Source organism: Equus caballus, chromosome 8 (genome assembly GCF_041296265.1).
Source record: "Equus caballus isolate H_3958 breed thoroughbred chromosome 8, TB-T2T, whole genome shotgun sequence".
NCBI lineage: Eukaryota > Metazoa > Chordata > Mammalia > Perissodactyla > Equidae > Equus > Equus caballus.
This window is the reverse complement of record NC_091691.1, coordinates 64,456,892-64,473,182: the sequence shown is the minus strand read 5'-3', so window position 1 is coordinate 64,473,182 and position 16,291 is coordinate 64,456,892. Positions and strand designations below refer to the sequence as shown.

Genomic DNA, 16,291 nt, shown 5'->3' with positions numbered 1-16,291 from the left:
GAGTGTGGACATGGCACCCTTGGCAAGCCATGTTGTGGTAGACGTCCCACACATAAAGTGGAGGAAGATGGGCACAGATGTTAGCTCAGGGCCAGGCTCCCTCAGCAAAAAAAAAGAGGAGGACTGGCAGTAGTTAGCTCAGGACTAATCTTCCTCAAAAAAAAAAAAAAAAAGAAAGAAAGAAAGAAAAGAAAGAAAATTCCATTTATAATAGCATGAAAAAATAAATCAGGAATAAATTTAAAGAAGCTCAGGCCTTGAACACTGAAAACTATAAAACATTTTTGAAAAAAATTAAAGAAGACCTAAATAAATGAAGACAAACCATGTTTATGAGTTGGAAGAGTTAGTATTTTTAAGGTGGCAACACTCCCTAATTAATCTACGGCTTCAGCACAATCCCTGTGAAATCCCAAGTGCCTTTTTGGCTGAAATTGACAATCTGATCTTAAAATTCATATGGAAATGCCAAGGACCCAGAACAGCCAAAACAACCTTGAAAAAGAAGAACGAAGTTGGAGGACACACACTTGCTCATTTCAAATTTACTACAAAGCTACAATGTCAAGAAAGTGTGGTACTGGCATAAGGATAGACATACAGACCAATGAAATAGATTTGAGAGTCCAGAAGTAAACACTCATATTTATAGTCAATTGATTTTCAACAAGGGTGCCAAGAAAATTAAATAGGGAAAGAACGGTTTTCTTAGTAAATGGTACTGAGACAATTGGATATTCACAAGCAAATATCCCTTCCTCGCACCATATATAAAAATTAACTCAGGGCCCGACTCCATGGCCCAGTGATTAAGTTTGCACCCCCCGCTTTGGTGGCCCAGGGTTTCGCCTGTTCGGATCCTGGGAGCCGACATGGCACTGCTCATCAAGCCATGCTCAGGTGGCATCCCACATACCACAGCTAGAAGGACCCACAACTAAAAATACACAGCTATGTACCAGGGGGCTTTGGGGAGAAAAAGGAAAAATAAAATCTTTAAAAAAAAAAGAAGAGTTGAAATCTTCAAAAAAAAAAAAATTAACTTAGACGGATCCTACACCTAAATGTTGAGCTAAAACTATAAAATTCTTAGAAAAAAAATGTAGGCGTAAACATTTATGACCTTGAATTCGAGCAAGCATTCTTAGATGTGACACCAAAAGCACAAGCAACAAAAGAAAAGAGATTAAATGGACCTCACCAAAATTAAAAACTTTTTTGCTTCTAAGGAGACCACCAAGAAAGTGAAAAGACAACTTACAGAATAGGAGAAAATATTTGCAAATATCATATCTGATAAGGGACTTGTATCTAGAATACATAAAGAACACTTGCGGGCCAGCCCCAGGGTCTAGTGGTTAGTTGGTGCACTGTGCTTTGGCAGCCCGGGTTTGGTACCCTGGGCGTGGACATACACCCCTCACCTGTCTGTGGCCATGCTGTGGTGGCGGCTCACATACAAAAAGAGGAAGATTGGCAGTGCTTCTTAGCTCAGAATGAATCTTCTGCAGCAAAGAAAAAAAAGAAAATTTGCAATTCAATAACAAAAGACAAATAACCTAATTAAAAAACAGGTAAAGAGTCTGAATAGATATCTTTCCCAAGGGGACATATAAATGACCAATAAGCAGATGAACAGAGGCCTCAACATCATTAGCCATCAGGAAATTGCAAATCAAAACCATAATGAGATACAATTTCACACTCACTAGAATGGCCAGATTTTTTTTAAAAGACAAATTATAATTAGTGTTGTAAGGAAACCTCATATACCGTTGGTGGGAATGTAAATGATACAGCTGCTTTGGAAAAGTCAGTTCCTCAAAAAGATAAACATAGAGTTACCATATGACCCAGCAATGCCACTCCTAAGCATATACTCAAGAGAAATGAAAACGTATAACTAGTACACAAATGTTTGTAGGTGTGTTATTCATGATAGCTAAAAAGTAGAAACAACCCAAAAGCCCATCACGATGAAAGGATCAGTCAAATGTGGTACATCCATATAATGGACTATTGTCTGACCATAAAAAGGAATGAAGTATTTACACACGCTACGACATGGATGAACCTTGAAAATACTATGGTAAGAGAAAGAGACCAGTCACAAAAACCACATATTGTGTGATTCCATTCATAGGAAATGTCCCGAATAGGCAAATCCATCAAGACAGAAAGTAGATTAGTGGTCACCTGGGGCTGAAGAGTTGGGAGGAAATGGGAGTGATTGCTAATGGATACAGGATTTCCTTTTGGAGTGATAAAAAATGTTCTAAAATTGATTGTGGTGATGGCTACACAACTCTGAATATACCAAAAACTATTGACTTGTAGATTTTAAATGTGTGAATTGCGTGGTCTGTGAATTATATCCCAAAAAAGCTGTTATATTAAAAGAAAAGAATTTATCAACGAAAACTTCAGGGCTTGGAGATTTTTAAAGTACAGTTTAAAACTACAGATTCCATTTTTAAATGGGCAGGAGACATGAACAGACATTTCTACAAAGAAGATATACGGATGCCCAACAGGCACGTGAAAAGATGTTCATCATCACTGATCATCAGGGAAATGCAAATCAAAACTACACTAAGATATCACCTTACACCCATTAGAATGGCAAAAATAACCACAACAAAAAGTAACAAATGTTGGAGAGGTTGCGGAGAAGAAGGAACCCTCATACACTGCTGGTGGGGATGCAAACTGGTGCAGCCACTATGGAAAACAGTATGGAGATTTCTCAAAAAATTAAAAATAGAAATACCATATGACCCAGCCATCCTACTACTGGGTATCTATCCAAAGAACTTGAAATCAGCAATTCCAAAAGTCCCATGCACCCCTATGTTCATTGCAGCATTATTTACAATAGCCAAGATGTGGAAGCAATGTAAGTGCCCAACAACTGATGATTGGATAAAGAAGATATGGTGTATATATATATAGGGGAATACTACTCAGCCATGAAAAAGAATAAAATTGTCCCATTCACACAGCGTGGATGGACCTTGAGAGTATTATGTTAAGTGAAATAAGCCAGATAGAGAAAGACAATCTCTGTATGACTCCACTCACATGTGGAAGTTAAACATGTAGACTAAGAGAACAGATTATTGGTTACCAGGGGAAAGGCGGGGTGGGGGGTGGGCACAAAGGGTGAAGTGGTACACCTACAACATGACTGACAAGCAATAATGTAAAAATTGAAAAAAAACCCAAAACTATAGATTCCACTTTTAAAATTGCTGTAGGACTCTTCAAGTTATCTGTTTCACATTGGGTGAGTTTTGATAGTTTGTGGATTTTGAGGATTTGGTCCATTTCATGTAGTTTGTCAGATTCATTTGCATAGGGATGTTATTATTGTTCTAATGTCTATGGGGTCTATAGTTTTATTCTCTTTCTCATTCCTGGTTTGGTCATTTCTGTCTTCTCTCTTTTTTGTTTGTCAGTCTGACTAGAGGTACATTAATTGTATTGGTCTTTCAAAGAACCATCTATTCATTTTCTCCGTTTTTCAATTTCATTAATAACTGCTCTTTATTATTTCCTTCCTCCTACTTGCTTTGGGTTTATTTTATTCCCTTCCCACACTCCTCAGTTTCTTATGAGGGAAGCTTAGATAGCTGCTTTGAGACATTTCTTATTTTGTAATATAAGGGTTTAATGCAGTAAATTCCCCTCCTCCTTTAGCTAGATCCCCCCAAATTTTGATAAGTTATATATTAATTTTCTTTCATTTTAATATATTTTATAATTTCCTTTGAGATTTCTTTTTTTAAAGAGTGTTGTTTCTCTCCTAGTGTTTGGAGATTTTTCCATTATCCTCCTATTATTGATTTCTAGTTTAATTCCATTATAGTCAGAAAACATATTTTGTATAATTTCAATCCTTTTTGATTTACAACTCATGATATGGTCTATCTTCGTTAATGTTCCACATGCACTTGAAAAGACTGCGTAGTCTTCTGGTATTGTGTGGAGTGTTCTATAAATAATTAATTCACGTTAGTTGACAATATTGTTCAGTTTTATCCTTGTTAATTTTCTGTCTACTATTTCTACATATTACACAGAAAGGAGTGTTGCAGTTTCCAAGTATAATTGTGGATATATTTACTCCTTTTCTGCTCTGACAATTTTTGCTTCTTCTATCTTGAGGCTCTATCCTCAGATACATTTAGAATTATTATGCCTTCTTGGTGAATCGATTCTTCTATCAATATGTAACGTCTCTCTTTAACTCTGGTAATTTCTTTTGCCCTGAAGTTTACTTTGATAGTAATATGGTCGCCCTTCTTTGGTTTGTTAGGGCTTCCATGGTATAGTTTTTTTCATACTTTTTCTTTTTAACCTCATAATATTTGAAGAGAGTTTCTTGTAGACAGCATGCACTTGGGTCGTTTTTAAAAAGTCCATTCTGCCGATCTCTATCTTTTAATTAGTGTGTTTACTGCACTTACATTTAACATAATCGGTATGTTTGGATCTTAGCCTCCCATTTTATCTTTTTCTGTTTGTTCCCCTTGTTTTTCATTCCTCTGTTTTCCCTTTCCTATCTTTCTCTGGGTTACTTGAACTTTTTTTTTTAGTATTCCACATTGTTATCTAATTTTTTTTTAAACATTGGCACCTGAGCTAACATCTATTGCCAATCTTCTTTTTGTTTGCTTCTCCCCAAAGCCCCCCAGTACCTGGTTGTATATTCTAGTTGTAGGTCCCTCTGACTGTGCTATGTGGCAATCTGCCCCACCACGGCTTGATGAGTGGTGCTAGGTCCAGTCCCAGGATCTAAACCAGCGAAACCCCTGGGCCACCAAGCCGAGTGCACGTACTTAACCAGTCAGCCACTGGGCTGGCCCCTAATATGTTTTCCACATTATCTTTTTAAATAATGTTTTCAGTGTTGGGAAAGACGATTCTCCTTGAGCTTCTTGCTCTCCTGCATCTCCTACTGTGTGTGCCAAGACTGCAAAGCCCTGTCACTTGGTATGGGGGAAGGGACAGTTCCTCCAAAGCACTGAGGACTGCAGGTTGGAAGGGGGTGGCCTGTACAGAGGAATAAGGAAGCCTGTGGGCCCATGCATCAGACGCTGGGAGGAAGAAGTGCCCACACTCAGGAATAGACTCCTGAGGAGGGGAGGAAAGAAGCTGACGTTAAGTTTCCTTCCTGCTGCTTCCCTTGTCCCCCATGGGCTAGCCTCCACCACCCCCTGTGTGTCCTGAGCTCTCAGCCAGGGGATAACACAGTCTCCTGGTGTTAGAGACTCATGCTGCTATAGTCCCTGGCTGCTGTGTGTGTTAGACCCGTTGGTCCATGTTCCCATGGAGAAAAAAGTTTCCTGAATTCAACTGATGGGGTTTTGGTGAAGTCTGCAGAGGGTAAGGAAACCCTAAGCGGCCTTGTGGGCTGGACCCTGTGGGCTGATTCACTGCACTGTGGTTGCGGCTGCCACCACTGAACGGATAGTAGGAACTGATGTGTTCTGTGTCTGTGCTTCCTGTCCTGTTGTCAGAGGGGACTCTCCCATGTGGGATCGCTGCACGTACAGAAGTGCTAGAAGCACGTGTAGACTGCAACCTCCCCTCCACTCTTTCCTCTACAAACCATCCCTGGTGGTCAGCAGAAACAGTGTAGAATTACAGCAGATTTAAATTTAAAGATTTAATGGCTGCCAGACTACTCAGAGGCGTTTCCTAGAATAACAGTGCCACCTGGCGGACAAGGCTCCAAGTACACTTCTTTGTCTGTAACAGTGTTTTTTCTTTTTTTGGAGGAAATTATTACCAAGCTCTTATTGAAACGGCATGCCTGACTCATGGATGCCTTGTGACTCTTTAGCCTGACATCCCCATTTTGGGGATGGGTCAACTCAGATTCAATGACTAACAAGGCAGAAAGAGCCCAACAGCCCTCTCTGTTCAAAAGGAAATGGCATATTCTAGAACCAGTATGCCTAGCTCTATTAGCATCTCAGCTTTACATGAAAAAGTGACAGCAACCCTTTTAGGGGAAACAGTACATTCCACTATGTCCCCAAAGCAAAGTCACTGACTCAATGGGGTCCTCGATTCACAAAGATTCCCCTAAATTGCTTGGCCTGGTGCACTGGTGATTTAGTCAAATTGATGGGGCTACGGCACTGTTGCAGCTGTTTGCACTGTCTCCCTGGAGCAGAAAGTGTCCATGACTGTTTGCTCAGGAGGCAGAGTTCACTGCAGTCCTAATTGCTCTGGCCAATATGCCCCTCGACGAACCTTGCTCCATGTTTACTGACTCTGAGCTGTTACCAATGGCCTGTCCATCTGGCCTGCTGTGGGGAAGACTCTGGACTGACGGATTACAGATACCCCTCTGGGGCAGCAAAGTGTGGAAACAAATCACCACCGCTGGTGGGATAGTTGTGTCACCAAGCAGATGTACTCAGTAAGGATTCTCTGATGAGAGCGACTAGAATCAAACTGCTGATCAAGCCCTTCACTGCCCAGATCACAGCCATTGCTGCCCAGATCCACTGGCAGGTCTGGGGCTGCCTCGAGCCCAGGCAGGGGGATAGTGGAGAACAGAAGCAGTGAACTCATTGCTGGTGCTGGGTGCTTCATATTCCGCTCTCCTTCCCCAATCCACCTGCTACTGAGACAGGAACAAGCCTGACAAAAGACCCCTGGCCTAACAAGATAAGGCCCCTAACCAATTGGCAAGCTGGGAGAATCAGACAGAGACCAAGATCCACATTCCGCAGGCTTGGGACTTTCTTGGGTTTATGCACGCACCCTAACACCCAGGGGTTGACTGAAGGTGACCCTAGCCCCATTACCATAGTAAAAATCACACCCAGGGCTGGAGAGCTAGCATGCTACTGATGCATGCAACACATGTGGTGGCACGTGGAACAACAGTGCAAGTGCAAGAAAAACCCCACCCCTACATGCCATGACAAGGCCCTCCTCCTCAGCCCTTGTCTAATAAAAGCCCCACAATCCCGCTCTCAAATGAGCTGGTCACTCGCCCCTTTCCTTTCCACACCGGCTCCCTTGTGCCTCTCTTGTGCACAAGCTAATAAACTTCTACTTTTCTACTCCCATTTGTTGTCGCTCTTGATTTCTATCCTGGGGGACAACAAGAACCCACTGCACTGGTAACACTATTATGCCAGTCCTCAGAGAGCTGCTCCGTGCGTGCTGTCCAAGGGGTACAGTTGCATTCAGTGGGCCACACAGGGTGGGGTGTGCCTACTCTACCTCACCCGGAACCAGAACCGAGGGAAGGATTGGAACAAGTGGAGATGAGAGGAAAGGGCGGCCCCAGGAGCCTCAGCACCAGGGCCAAGGCAAAGAGCCGCAGGCACAAGGCAGGCTCTGGGGACAACAGCCCATCTGGCTGGGTCCTGAGCTCTCATGGAGAGCAGCAGGATAGGAGTCTGAGAGAAGGGCTTGGTCTGAGTGCAGGGGGCCCAGGTGAGGAGTGTGGGTTTTGCTGGACGGTGGTCACAGGGAGCCTCTGAGGGAATCTAAGCTGAGAGAGAGCTATGATGGTAGCTGTGCTTCAGGGTCCCATAAATGCTATTCCCTCCAGCTGGAAAGTTCTTTCTTCTGCTCTTTAATCAGCCAGCTCTTTCTCTTCCTTCAGGTCTGAGCTTAAATCTCACTTCCTCAGGGAAGCCTACCGGCCACTCCCCACCCGCCCAGCTCAGACCGCGGCTCCCACAGATTTCCGTGCTTTTCTCTCCTGGTCATTACCATGCTGGCAATTATTAGCTTAATCATTTGCAATTGTTTAATTCACACCAGTTTCCCCTGCTGGACTGTGAGAATATGTGGGCAGCATCCACACACATCTTGTTCATTGCTAAGGAAGTCAGTCAGCCAGCAAGCTTGTAGGGAGAGCCTGCTCTGTGCCCACCATTGTGTTGGGCCCCAGTATTCCTAAGGATGAAGTGTGGATCTTGCTCAGCGTTCTTTGCCCGTTGCTTGCACAAAAGCTGGAGCCCAGTGTTAACTGACTGCCTGCTCAAAGATGAGTCTGGCCGCCAGGGGTGTGTGTGTGGAGTGGAGGGAGAGGGGGCAGGTGGCAGAAAGACCGGGTCAGGATGTGCTATAATAGCCCAAAGGAAGTCCCAACCAGGCTGCAGTCCGGGGCCTGAGGTGCAGGGCTGGACTCAGGAGTGGAAGTAGACACTGCCCAGACCCTTTCGAGACCCTGGGGATCAGGGAGTCCAAACACGGGACTTCTGACATTTGCTCACCTCCTGCAGGATGCAGTGAGCCAGGCTGCCCTCCTGGCAGCCCCCACGGCACTATCAGGGCTGGTGGGAGGAAGCGGGCTGAGCATCTCTTGGGCCAATCCCAGAGCTAAGGCCCTCCACCATTATTTCCAGTGCTTGTGGCAGATGAGGCTAGAGCCCAGAGACTCACTCTGGGGCCACTGACTCAGACCAGCGAAAGGGCCAGGACAGAGACCCTAGGCCTGTCTGTTTGGAAGCCCCCTGACTTCTAGGGGACCCCTAGGTTCCTCAGGGACCACCTTGGGGGGAAGCCACCTTAGCCAGCTCCTTCATTATCCTGTCTTCCACAGTCCGCATTTCCTCATGCCGTGTCCTCGGAACAAAGGAATCCACTTGGCTGCACCCCACATGCAGCACCCACCTGCAAGGGGACTGCTAGGGCTCCCCATTACAGGCTCCTCTTGGAGTTGACCCTGTGCCAACTGGCCCCAGCTCCGACTCCAAGGGCTCTGGGCATGGTCCCTGACCCCCAGAGACACTGTGGGCAAGTGAGGAGAAGGCGCTTCCTCTCTCTCTCAGGATAGGGACCCATTCACAGCTCAGCAGGCCCCAGATGAGCCTCTCAGCCTCCCTGGAGTCTCAGGGTCCTTATCTGGAAAGGAGGGGTTGGCCTAGACAAGCCTGCCTATTGCATCCATAGGTATTTCCTCCAGAGGACACTCTGCTCACAGAATCTGGCACCCTTATCTTGCATCCCTGGCTGGAGTCACCCCTGGTGAGACCCAGCGAAACAAGAGACACTTGCCTAAATTTGTCCAACCCATAGTTTCCCAGACCTTGTAACTGGAGTATCCATTTTCCACAGAACACCTTTTAAGATTCCATGGAACCCAGACTGGGAAACTCCTGGATGTCCTTTTTTCCATTTTAGCCTTTTGGGGCTGTGCCCCTCCCCCGCTCACCATCTTGGCCTCTCCAGGGGCACTGTCCCTTCTGTCCATGCCCCTCCACACCCAGCTCTGACTCTCCAGGCCATAAGTGCGTGCTCCTGTGGGGCCTGTGCACAGGCCGCACTGAGCCTGCTCTGTTGTGGCCTCCCCAGCGGCCTAGATCAGCTGGTCAATTTTAAGCTGAGGGTAAACCCCCTCCTGCAGGATAAAAGAGGGGTAGGGAGTCCAGTGTCCACAAGAACAGGGCATAATGAATGCCGTCAAGATTGGTTAAACACATTTCTTGAGGAACTACTGTGTGCCAGGCACTGTGTGGTTGCTTTTGGGCATATTTTCTGCTCTAAGAAGTTCCCCCTGCTTTGTCGGGGGTGCATTATTTGATCTGGGAATGACATTGGCCTCCGTCTGCTTGCCCTGCTCTGGCTCATGGAGCACTATTTCTGTAATTAAACCACACTGGGGCCTCCTTCCCCAGCGCCCTCCCATCTCAGTCATTGCAGAGTGGGGATCTGGGCCAGGCTGAGAAAAGTCAAACACGATGACACATGGCAGGGTTGGTGGCAGAGGTGATGGGTGACTGCAGCTCCTGTGGTCTGTCCCCAGCCCTCCCATGCCCCATGCCTAAGTCTCTCTCACTGTAGTCCTTTCACAAAAGCTGGATTCCTCCAGCAGCTCTGACTCCTTGCTTCCCACTGCTAAAAATAGGTGGAAAGCCATAAAAACGCCACACTTTGAGGTTTTAGAGACAATTCCAGTCATTTGGGTAGATATTTGCTCTAAAGACCTGCAATGTCTGGCAATGTCTGTTGGTAATTAAAGCTGGGTATTCCCTGGCAAATTCATGCCTTTTAGAAGCAAGTTATTTTATAGACTCCAACAAAAGAAATTGCTTGCTCCCAGCGGGTTTGGAGGCATTCAGTGGTGTGTTACTGTTACTATGATGCCATGATGGTCCTCACTGTGGGAATCCAAAGTCCTTGTCAAGGTGACAAGCAACATGCAACTCAAGGGGCTGCCCGAGCCTCTCTCACTCATCAGGAAGGGGATGGGGCTGGGTTTCCAGGGTTAACTAAGAGTCCTGGGCTTCACTGAGGGTGTTGCCCCCAGCAGGCCTCGTCATGGGGGCAGCAAATTCTGTTGGGTCCTTTCAGCTGGGGATTCTCAAATGCAGGGGAAAATGTGTGCTTTCAGGGGATCTATTGTGCAAATTGCAGCCTTTGGGGTTATCTGATTCTGGCCTTTTAATACGGCAGTACTATTTTATAACTCTGTTAATTGTGGATGACTCATAACAATGCAAAATGGTTCTTGACCACAGACAAGCAAATGAACATTCTCTGCTGGAGAGACAACGCTTCCTCCATGTGGAAAAGCCAATTTTGGATCCATTTGCAAGTTCATTTCAATATTTCTGAGGTTTAAATGTGTCTGTTCTTGGTTTTTCCTTTGAACTGATTGTAACATCCCACAGATTTTCTTGATAATGAGTTAAATAAAATCTTTGACACATGTTCATTTTATATCTATCAGAGTCATAGTTTTACTTTTTGTTAAAAATTATGCTTTAACAAAAACTCTAGTGCATCAGAGTGAACCCCAGAGCTTCTGATACATTAGGTCTGGGTAGGGCCCGAGAACTTGACTCCTAACCAGTCCAGGGGTCACACTTTGAGAACTCTTCTTTAGGCTTCCTCCAAGGGCATTTTGGTGGGTGACAAGCTCAGCTGTGAGGGGAAATTCTCCTGGGTTACTGGAGTGTCTAACCCCTGGTACCCATAGAGTGCCTCCCAGACCCCCTTAAAGATTGCTTCACAGAGACCAATGGAGGGGAGCCCAGGTGGGAGGAAGTGGGATCATGGAGCCAATGCTCTCTCCCCACTGCCTGCTACACAAGTTGGCCCGGTATGCAACTACCACTTGTTCCCTTAAAGCTGACATGTTCTATGGCGGACTATGGCCCAGGAGGGGTGGGTGAGTTGGGGCCACATCCCCTGGATGCCCTTGCTCTTACTCAGCATGGTGTCAGCCTCCATGCAGCCCTCCCTCAAGCAAGGGACACATCACATATTGGGCTGGTCACTAAGACCTGGGACCCGGGGAAGGGTGGGGAGGTGTCACTGCAGCATTCATCCCACCACTAGCTCTCACTGTGACAACCCTCTTTCCCCAACCCAGGACACAGAGGTCAGGGAGACCTGAGGCTGTAGTCTTAGCAGTGATGTGTCTCAGGTAGGGCTAGACTGTTCCCACAGGTTCTGGAAGGCAGGGGTCCTTTTGATTTTTCATGGCCAGTTTTGAATTCAGCAGTTTCTGACTCTGAGAACTGGACGTTTTCTGGTGCAGAAGGGGCTGCCAACACACGGTGGTGGGGAGGGGGTCTCCTCTGCCTGGAAAGACGCCTGCTTCAGGCATTTGACCCTGAAGCCCCAATCCTGCTCTAGGAAACCCCACAGCAACAGTCTTGTGACCTGGGAAAAGATACTAAATCTTCCAGGACCTCAATTTTTCTATCTGCAAAGAGAGGTAGCAGTAATGATACCTGCTTCCCAGAGTTCTGGTGTTTCCTTGTTATTCTTATTAGGATACTACTACCAGAATCAGAGCTGACGTCCACCAAGTGTATTCACCTACATTAAATCAGATGGTGTGGTAGGCAGAATAACGGCCCCTCGAAGATGTCTACATTCTAATCCCAAGAAACTGTGAGTAGGTTAGGTTATATGATAAAGGAGAATTAAGATTCTTGCAGATGGAATTAGGGTTGCTATTCAGCTGACACTGATAGAGAGATTATCCTGTATTATCCAGTTGGGCCCATTGTAATTACAAAGGTCCTTAAACAAAGGGAGGCAGAAGAGGAGGTCAGAGTGATAAAACATGAGAACTTGAGCTGCCATTGCTGGCTTTGCAGATGGAGGAAGGGGACTATGAGCCAAGGGATGCAGGCAGCCTCTAGATGCTGGCAAAGCAAGAAAGAGATTCTCCTCTAGATCCTACAGAAAGGGACACAGCCCTGCCAGCACGTTAATTTTAGCCCGTGTCAGACTTCTAGCCAACAAACCTGCAGGACAATACATTTGTGTTTTTTAAGCCACTAAGTTTTTGGTAATCTGCTACAGCAGCCATAGAAAACCAATACAGATGGTAAAGGTACAGACCGCCTATAAACCAAGCACAACAGTGAAGTGTGCCACAGAGTTCATAAAAGGAGACTGCATTGCATGTACACATGTCCCAACTTCAGGAACATTAAAATGTTAAAAAATGTTGAATGAAAAGGGGCATTTATAGTTCTAGACAACAATCACACTGGAATAAAGAGTTCCGGATGGAATAAACACACTTCTCCCTATTTGTCCTGCTAAGTACAACTAAAAACCCTATCTCATATATAAAACGAAAAGAAGAAGACACTAAAAGGTGGAGAGAAGAAGGCAGATCAGCTAGGGACTTAGGACCTAAGGGGAAAATGACAGTGAATTCTCTGTTTTTTTGTTTTCGTTTCCGTTCTGCCTTATATGCCTAGACTGCGTGCTAGAGAAGCCGGCAACCTGGAGACACCAAAGAGCACAGACACCCCTCCTCCCCGTCCCCCGCGAAAAGCCTGCTCCCTTCAGCTAAAGGATCAGGAAAGAGGCAGCCAGCAAGACTGCCCAAGCGAAGATCACTTGTCATACCTTGAGTGAGAAAAGATAACAGACAGCAATGCTGACACAACACGCATTTTATTATTATCTGACAAGGATTTTAGAGCAGCCACCATAAAAAAAAAATGCTTCAATGAGCAATTATGAACTTGCTTGAAATAAATGAAAAAATAAAAATTCTCAGCAAATAGTAAGACTCAGCAAAGAAACAGAAGATACAGGAAAGAAGACCCAAATGGAAACTTTAGAACTAAAAGATTGCAATAATTGAAATGAAAAGCTCATTGGATGGGCTCAACAGTAGAGCAAAGAGGATGGGGGCGGCGGGGGAGGTGGGGGTGGGAATGAGTGAACTTGAAAATTTCAGAATGGAAAGGCGCCTTCGGTGCTTGCGGCCTTGGACCTTGGCAGACACTGGACGGAGGTCCCAGCGTTCTGCACCTGAAGCTTCAGTTGCTCCCCCGGGGCCTTAAGCCTCCCGGGAGGCTCTAGATTTGCGCTACACATGCGCAGTTCATTCGTCTGTTCTGGCCTCGGGCTGCCCCGGGCCTGCAGTCTTCGGGCCCAAGCCTTTTGGGGGCACTGGCTGGGCCCCTGGGGCAGGCGTCGCTGTACTGTGACTCTGAGGAGGGGAGAGGGGATAAGGCGTCGATGAGAAGTGGGGTCTAGTTGATAGGTGACAAGAACCAAACACTTTAACGAGGAGTCTGAGACAAGGGGCCCCGGGCACCCAGGTGTTTCTCATCCCAGGACCCCTGTCGGCCTCGTAGATCTTCCGAGTTCCCGCGAGATTCTGCTTTCTCTGGGAAGCGTGGTCATGGTTGCAGTGCGTTGGGTCTGGTACCACCATTCTCTGAGCTTCCCGTGAAGCTCAGCGCATCCCAGCCAATCTTCTTCGTGTCCCTCCATCGGACCCTCAGGTACTTCCCCCACACACCTTAAGCCAGAAAGTGCACCCTGCGGCCTCCATCCGCGGACTCTTATTTGCCTTCCAGGAAAGCACTATCCTCCACCCTGCTCCCTCACCCCTCCCCATGGTTCCTCCACCCTTCTTCCCTCCCCCACCAGGCATCACCCCCGTCATCAGATGTCCCTTATGGTGTTCAAAATAGGAGAACATCTCCTGATGGAGGGGCTTAGGTGAAGGGGCCAGCTCCCCCATCGCAGGGTGCTGGCAGGCGGGCTGGATCCGAAGAGAGAGCAATGCATTGAGGCTGTTCTTGGGGAAAAGGCTCAGGCAGCGGTCGTCTCCTGGGTCGAATTGCAGAAACCTCGCAGCTGCCAGGAGGAACAGTGGGCCCCCGAGGATGAGCGCGATGTGCCTGGGTTTTTGTGTGTGCGTAAGGGAGTGTGTGTGTTTCTTTTTTTCCTAAAACCTACTGTGTGAAGTGCACTAAGTGACCAAGCCCTAGCTCTTTCTGGATCGTGGTGTTCAGGATGGGTAGCCCAAGGTGCCTTAGGACCAGCTGTATCTTGTGTACTCGTTAGTATGCATGGGTTCTGGGAGTAAAGGCCATTGTTTTCCCTATGGGACCAGCTTATGCTGGAAGGAAGAGGAGATGGGCTGCTGTCAGGGGGTGGAAGGTGGCCAAGGCCGATGGCACTGGGTATTATCAGGCGGGCTCCCATTCATTTCCTCTGGCAGCCTGACACGTTCTTTTCTGATGTGAAAACGTAACCCTGAGTTCGGTTTGCTGCAGCTTTTGGCCTTGGCAGACATAGACCTGGTGCCCCTGGAGCCCGTGCCAGGATCCTGGGGCTTTGGCCCTTGGGGCCCTGGGCATCCTGGAAGTTGAGAGACTCCCTGTACTTGCATGTAAGGGTCTCTCCCCAGATTGGGCCTTGGATGTTCCCCCCATTGCACTTCCTTTGGGGCAGAGCCTGGTCCCTCACTCCTTGCTGGGCTCCTGGGATAAGCTGCTGTCGCAGTGTGACTCTGACCGTTGGGTTGGGGGAAGTTTTGAAGAGGTTTTGGGTTTGCTTGATAGGTGGTGTAGGCCAGACTCTGTACTGGAGTCTGGGTAGAGGTGCCCAAACACGTGGTTAACCAGTTGTCCGTTAGCAGTTTTCTGTGCCTAGCTTCTTGCTTTGAAATGCCACGTCTAGAGGTCATCTTGTTAACAGGCTTATGGTGAAACGGCTTTGACATGGTCCCCTGAGATTAAGCAGATGTGGGCAAAGGCACGAGGGTGAGGTGGAGGTCAGGAGAGGAGTGGAACCTGTTTAGAGGTGACACAAGCAGTCCGAATGGGCAAGTGGGCATCTGACACTGAGATTCATTATTCGAGTGGGATGGAGGAGGGAGGTGTCCTGAGGCTTGTAGGCAAATAATAATTATTATAATTACGGTTATTAGAAATATTTATACATATAAATCATATAACCTTAGATATAAAACATAGACTATCATAAATTATACATCTATATAAAAGGGAAACAAACATGTAAACAATAATCAAAGAATAGAAAAATTACCCAATCTGGGCAAAGAGAAAAACCAGGTTAAAAACAATAACAGAGCATCAGGGACCTGTGGGATTATAACAAAAGATCAAATACTTGTGTCCCTGGAGTCTCAGAAGAAGATGAGAAAGACTGTGGGGCTGAAAAAGTGTTCAAAGGAATAATAGCTGAAAATGTCCCAAATTTGACAAAAGATGCATACCTACAGATTTAAGAAGTTCAGCAAATCCTGAACAGGATAAGCCCAAAGAAGGTCACACCAAGACATATCATAATAAAAATTCTGTAAACTAAAGACAAAGAAAAAAATTTTAATATCCATGACAGAAAAATGACACCTTATCCATAAAGGAAAAATATTCAAATCACAGGGGATTTCTCATCAGAAATCATAGAGGCCAGAAGAGGTAGCATAACATTTTTTCAAGTGCTAAAAGAAAAGAACTGTCAACTCACAATTCTATATCAAGTGAAAATATCCTTTAGGAATGAAGGATAAGTCAAGACATTCTCAGATGAAGAAAAACTAAGAGAATCTGTTGCCAGTAGAACTATCATAAAAGAATGGCTAAAGGAAGTTCTTAAAACAGAAAGGAAATGGTGAAGGAATGATCTTAACTCCTACCTTATATTATATACAAAAATTAATTCAAAAAATATCAAAGGCCTAAATTTAAGAGCGAAAATTATAAAACGCTGAGAAGAAAACATAGGATTAAATCTTTGTGACCTTGGATTTGGCAATGGTTTCTTAAATATGACACCAAAAGCACAAGAACCACAGGAAAAATAGATAAATTGGATTTCATCAAAATTTTAAACTTTTGTACTTCAAAAGATACCATCAAGAAAGTGAAAAGATAGCTCACATAATGGGAAAAGATATTTTCAAATCGTATATCTGATAAAGGATTTGTATTTATAATATATAAGGAATTCTTTTTTTTTAAAAGATTTTATTTTTCCTTTTTCTCCCAAAGCCCCCCGGTACATAGTTGTG

The 16,291-nt window shown here is 45.6% G+C and overlaps 1 long non-coding RNA gene across 1 annotated transcript in view; it reads left to right on the top strand.

Moving 5' to 3' along the window:
• The first annotated feature begins 13,528 nt into the window (after positions 1–13,528).
• Positions 13,529–16,291, top strand: part of LOC138915289 (uncharacterized) — a 50,410-nt gene continuing 47,647 nt past the window's right edge. The window contains exon 1 of the long non-coding RNA XR_011421016.1: positions 13,529–13,748. This is a non-coding gene — a long non-coding RNA (uncharacterized lncRNA). The remainder of the gene's footprint in view (positions 13,749–16,291) is intronic.